Source organism: Urocitellus parryii, chromosome 1, assembly GCF_045843805.1.
Source record: "Urocitellus parryii isolate mUroPar1 chromosome 1, mUroPar1.hap1, whole genome shotgun sequence".
NCBI lineage: Eukaryota > Metazoa > Chordata > Mammalia > Rodentia > Sciuridae > Urocitellus > Urocitellus parryii.
Window position 1 is genome coordinate 64036262 of NC_135531.1, and position 7023 is coordinate 64043284.

Sequence of the window (7023 nt, forward strand, 5' to 3'; positions counted from 1 at the left end):
TGTTTCACTATCATCATCTTGAAATGCATTATAATCTTTAATCAAGGTTTTCACATTTTAATTTTGTACTAGGTTCCACAAATTATGTAGCTGATCCTACCCATAGGTATTTACATTTACAAGTTTTGCCTTAAAATTCCTGAATATATTTATATTTATATTTTGCTGTTTTACCTTTGCCAAAAGTTTTATCAATTTAGTAATGAAGTAATAGTAGTTAATTCTTCCCTATTTTTTTAGGAGTGATACAGATTTTATGAGTCCTGCAGCTTATATGACTTGCAAGATCTATATATACACACACGAACACACATATACATGCATATATGTATGTAGATACATATGTATGTATGTATAATTCAGGTACAAAAATAAGAAAAAAATATAACTTTCACAAACTTTATAGAATTGTATGAACTGTCAACTTGTTGCTGGGGCCACTCTCAGGATCTTGAAGCTTCATTTCATTAGCTTTGTGGGGAAATCTGCCCCTTCGAGGAAGATTAATAATTCTATCTTCATATTGCAGCTAGATTTACATATTAAGTTTTAGGACTTTTGTCACAAAGAAAGTGAAGCACCTAGGAGAGAGACTGTGGGTGTGCTTGATTCTGAAAAACATTCTAAGAAAACTGTAAATCAGGATATCTGACAAGACATCTTTAAGATGCTTAGGGATTTAATTAGTGTCTTTCCTTTCTTCCTATAACATTTATGGCCAAATATTTTCAACCTTGTAGACCATCTATACCAGCTCTATTTGCCCTTATAACTCAACTTATCTTTGTCTTTGGTAGGGTCTGTTTTTTCTTTGAGGCTGTTCTCCCAAATTTATCTACAAAATTTATTCTCTACCAAATTTATCTCCTCAAAATACATGAGTGCTTTCCCTGTTTTCCTAAAGTTCTGCAAGACAAGATTTAAAAGCTCCACGTATAACAAGAGATATCCCTTAACAAATACCAGATGTTTGCTTATTCTTTTATCCTTTACAAAGTCATTATTTTTATATTCAACTCACAATTATAGCACCCTGTTTGTCCATCTTCTTAAAGTTTGGTGGGGGGTACTTCAACCTACATTGTTCATTTAATCTTTACAACAATCTTATGAAGTGTAATTACCCTTATTTAGTACATGACTAAACTAAGACACAGAATGATTCATTATATCACCTTATACTTATCCCTAGAAGTGCTTAAAGCTGCTATTTGTACACATGTAATTATGTATATGTTGCAAATACTAGACTTCTATATTTAATTCATATATTTATTCTCCTCCTCTGTAGTTTTCTCAATAAAAGAGATATTATCTCTAGTTTCCTCTCTTAAATCCTCATTAATATGTCTGAGAAATAGTAAACACCTAATTATTTATATTGGTTGATAGTTTAAAGAATTAAAGACTAAAAACTGTGATTATAAGCTATACTATTTTTTCTATTAATATGAGTATACAGTGTATGGTTTACTGACAAGCTTATACATTTTAAAAATGTCAGTGCATTCTGATGGATAATAAAGCATCAGCTAATCAAAGATAAGCTAGTTACTTGCTCAGGAATTAAAAGAAAAATATTTATTGCAAAATAGACTAAAGATCAAATCATATGAGGAAATGTTTTCATTAAAAACCACTATCACAAAACCTTTAACATGCTATGTTTTACATGATTCTGCTTATTCAAATTTCTTTTTTTTCTTTTATTTTTTGAGTGCTGGGGATGGAATCCACTTCCTCATGCCTATGCATGCTAGGCAAGCACTCTACCACTGAGCCACAGTCACAGCCCAAATTCCCAAAGTTTTAAACTCAAGGACTGCCTTAGTTTAATTCAGAATCCCTTGTTATGTCAAACTACACAAAGACACTTATTAAAATGCTATATTTTTCTATCAGGAATTGGCTATTTTGGCAAAAACATAGTTCATATCAGAACTTGAATATGTATATATTAAAAGCCCTAGAAAAAAAGACTTTTTGTGTTACAATAACTTAAGGACTTGCTTGTTTTCTGAGTATTTCTAATTTTCATGATTAGTTTAATAATCAATCCTTAAGGGAAAACATTCTATAGAAGGTATATTGGTGTGGTATACCAAAATATTTTGTTTGCAAACTACATTTAAAAGTTATATGAAGGCAATATGTGGCAGCGCACACCTGTAATCCCAGTGGCTTGGGAGGCTGAGGCTATTTCGAGTTCACAGCCAGCCTCAGCAACTTAGCAAGGCCCTGAATAACTCAGCAAGACCCTGTCTCTAAATAAATTATAAAAAGTGGCTGGGTAGAATGAAACAGACATCATTACTTTATGTATGTATGTGACTGTATAACCAATGTGATTCTACAATATGTATACTCAGAAAAATGAGAAATTATATCCCATCTATGATATATCAAAGTATATAAGTGCATCCTACTGTCATGTATAACCAATTAAAACAAATAAAATATTAAAAACTTAAAAACAAAAGATGTGTCTTAGTGGTTAAGTGCCCCTGGGTTCAATCTTTGGTACAAAAAAAAAAAAAAGTTATATGAAGTGTTTCTCAGTCAACATTCTGAAACTGGACATTATATGATTTAGAAAAAATAGTAAATATGTTCTTAATAATTTAAATATTAAATAAAGGAAACCATAGATTGGATAGGGGAAAAATAAAATATTTTAATATGCTCCTTTAATAACTGATAATAGGGCTGGTTGTAGCTCAATGGTGGAGCATTTGCCTAGCATATGTGAGGCACTGGGTTGGATTCTCAGCACCACATAAAAAATAAATAAATAAAATAAGGTTCATTGACAACTAAAAAAATTTAAAAAAATAAAGAAATGATAATAATTGTTGAGTACAATTGGTTGGCATTTGATATGTATTTATTTCATATCCCTTTCTTTTTTCATGGTGTTCTAACTTGCTATGTAAAATTTTGGAATAATAGTGTTTTGTTTTGTTTTTATAACTTCAACCTAAAAAACTATGATAATGGTAACTTTGCCAGGAGTTTATATCTTAACAGAAGTATGTAAGAAGTATATTACTTTATAGATTTTTTTCTTGTCAAAATGATTAACATTATAGAACCTAGAACTTATGCAGAAAACTGGTAATCAGACACTCATGAGTCATCGTCATGGCTTTGCTTCCAAGTACAAGGCTACATCTTTATTTTGTGCCAGATTTATAGAAAATGAGTCTTTTGATATATTATGAGAATATGGCTATAAAATAGTATGAAATAACATTAATTATATATTGTTAGCAGTTCCACTAGAAGTTACTTAGATGAGATTGCATTTAGGTTTTACAGTAATTTTTGTAACTCATGTATTTTGTTGTGTGCTAGAGAGATATTTAGTTAAAAACTGAAAGTTTATTAAATGAAATGGCACATAAAAATTCTTCATTGTTTTAAGGAAAAGAATCCCACTTACAGAGCAAAAATATAAAGAAAATCTACTATATACCTTGACTAATTTCAGCAGCTTGGCAAATCAAAATATTAAAATAGATATCCTACAAGCATAGAGTAAAATATAAAATGAATGTGTGTGCATCATTACAATCAGTGGTTACATGGGAGGATCATGTAACAGTGGGTGCCACTGAGCAACTCTCTGGGAAATAAAATACAGCTTAAATGTTTATATTAGACCCTTGTCAAGTTTCATGCAAAAGAGTAAAATGATCCTATCCTATTTCTAAATGATTACTCTGGCTTCTGTGTGGAGAACAGGTTTGAGGCAAGCAAGAACAGAAGCTGGGGATCAGTTGAGAGGCTGTGGGGGGAGGACAGAAAGACAGCCAGGATGCAGGAACAGCAGTAGAGAGGTAAAGGAGTGGAATGGACTTAGCAATGGATTGTATGTGGGAGTAAGGCAAGGAGAGTATGCAATGGTGATTTCCAAGTGTCTGTTTGAATATGAGAGACCTGAAGGAGTCAACTTAAGAAATCAAGAATTTAGTCCTATGTATGTTCTAGAATATGCAAATGAATTATCATTGCCGTTATTGTTCTAGTACTGATTTTTTTTTTTTTAAGTTGGGGAACGAGCCCAGTGGTACATTACCACTGAATTACATTCCCAGTTCCTTTTATTTATTTACTTTTTAAAATTTTGAGACAGAGTATCACTAAGTAGTCCAGGTTAACCTCAAACTTGTGATCCTCCTGATGCAGCCCCCAAGTAACTGGGATCACAGGCATGCAGCACTGCACCTAGCCTGAATTTTAACTTTCACTTATAGAACTTTAAACATGTAAAAGTACGGTTTTTGAATTCTATATATCACTATAGGTCACTGCAGCTTCTTACCAAAGGGCTCTTTTAGCTGGACACAGTGCATGCCTGTAATCCCAGAGGTTCAGGAGGCTGAGACAGGATCATAAGTTCAAAGCCAGCCTCCGCAAAATCGAGGCACTAAGCAACTCAGTGAGGCCCTATCTAAAAATAAAATACAATATAGGACTGGGGATATGGTTTAGTGGTAGAGTGTCCCTGAGTTCAATCCCCAGTATCCAAAGTAACAAATAAAACAAAACAAACAAACAAAAACGGCCCTTTTAGTCTACTCAAAAGACTTTTTCCTCCTCTACCCCTCTTCCTCTTCTCCTCTCCCTCCCCTTCCCTCTCCTTCCTCTTCCTCTTTCTCCTCCCCCTCTTTCTCTCCTCCTCCTCCTCCTCCTCCTTCTTCAGTACAAGAAATTGAATTCAGGGACTCTTAACCACTGAGCCACTTCCACAGTCAATTTTTAAATATTTTTTGAGACAGGTCTTGCTAAATTGCTGAGGCTGGCTTTGAACTTGTGATCCTCCTGCCTTAGGCTTACAAACCATTGGGATTACAACTGTATACCACCATGCACAGCTCAATTTTACCTTCTTAAAATGAGTTTCAAAGATTTATTTCTTGGCTTACATTTAGGAAGAGAGACCACTTATTGGATTCCAGTGACCTATTCATGAATAATAACATCAACTTCTAATATGTATTGTGTACCTACTCTCTGCTAAATGTTATTCTTTCATGTCTTACACATGAGAACAACGTGTAGGAAAAGATCAGAACTAAGGCTTGGGGAAATTAAGGGTGATGGTCATGCATCATAGCTAGGATCCAAACACTTCAGTCTGACTCCAAAGTGTGTATTTTCACCACTTACATTTTTCCTCTCTAGCTTAGACTTTAGTTTCAAATTGAGATATTGTTGAAAACTAAACTTTCTGGATTGATGCTTGCACTTCATTTTATTATTATATCAGATATTCTGTTTAGGGAGATTACCTACTTTGTTAAATGCTTAATTTGTTTTATTAAGCCACTTGACTCAGCTAAATGTTTCCATCTACATGGCAATCCGGCAAACTACAGCTGCCTTTTACTAGTTTCTTGCAACCTAGTTTCAGTTCCTTTCCTCTTCCACTAAAATCTTTTTTGGGGGCCATCATAACTCTCTTCTTGACAAACCATGTGACTCTCTCTTAGACATTTCCTGGCTCCAGATGGTGACTTCCTTTCTCCCAAAGCCCTTTCCACCCTTTCTAATTCACTGCATGTCAGTTCATTCCTGCTACGATAGCAAAACAGCTCAGACTGATATGCTATAGGTAATGGAAATTTATTACTTACAATTTTGGAGTCTGGGAAATCCATACACAACAAAATGAAATTAAAACCTTATCTCTCACCATGCACAAAACTCAACTCAAAGTGGATCAAGGACCCAGGAATTAGACCAGAGATCCTGTGCCAAATAGAAGAAAAAGTAGACCCTAATCTTCATCATGTCCGATTAGGACCCTACTTCCTTACCAAGTCTCCTAAGATGCAAGAAATAAAATAAAGAATCAATAAACAGGATGAATTCAAACTGAAAACTTCTTCTCAGCAAGAGAAACAATTAGTGAGGTGAAGAGAGAGCCTACAAATGGGAGCACATTTTTACCACATGCACATCAGATACAGCACTATTCTCCAGGATATATAAAGAACTCAAAAAACTTAACACCAAAAAAAAAAAAAGCCCTAAACAAACAAAACAAACAACCCTAAGGAGTTGAACAGACACTTCTCAGAAGATGATATACAATCAACCAACAAATGTAGGAAAAAATGTTCATCATCTCTAGCAATTAGAGAAATGTAAATCAAAACTCCTCTAAGATTTCATCTCACTCCAGTCAGAATGGCAGCTATTATGAAGACAAACAACAATAAGTGTTGGAGAGGATGTGGGGAAAAGGGCACGCTCTTACATTATTAGTGGGACTGCAAATTGGTGCAACCAATCTGCAAAGTGGTATGGAGATTCCTTAGAAAACTGGGAATGGAACCACCATTTGACCCAGCTATCCCATTGGCATATACCCAAAGGACTTAAAAACAGCATATTACAGTGGTGCAGTCACATCAATGTTTATAGCAGCACAATTCACAATAGCTAAATTGTAGAACCAACCTAGATGTCCTTCAGTAAATGAATAGATAAAGAAACTGTGGTATATATACATAATGGAATATTACTCAGCATTAAACGAGAATAAAATTATGACATTTGCAGGTAAATGGATAGAGTTGGAGAATATAATGTTAAATGAAGTAAGCCAATCCCCCAAAACTAAAGGCCGAATGTTTTCTCTGATAAATAGATGCTGATCAGAATGGGGGTGGAGGAGGAGCATGGGAGGAATAGAGAAACTTTGGATAGGGAAAAGGGGAGGGAGGAGAAGGGAGGGAAAAATGGGGGTAGGAATGATGGTAGAATGAGATGGTCATTATTACCCTAGGTACATGTATGAGGACACAAATGGTGTGACTTTACTTTGTGTACAACCAGAGACATGAAAAATTGTGCTCCACTCGTGTACTATGAGCTGAAATGCATTCTGCTATCGTGTATAACAAATTAGAACAAATAAATGAATTAATTAATTTAAAAAATAAAGCAGAGAGTGAGTCTCCACTCACTAGATATAAAATATATACCACAAAGTCATGCCTCCAGTGACACACC

General features: G+C 34.4%; 1 pseudogene; it reads right to left on the reverse strand.

Annotated features, from left to right (window-relative positions):
• Positions 1-4355, reverse strand: part of LOC113201498 (protein FAM136A pseudogene) — a 5716-nt pseudogene extending 1361 nt beyond the window's left edge.
• Positions 4356-7023: the final 2668 nt, after the last annotated feature.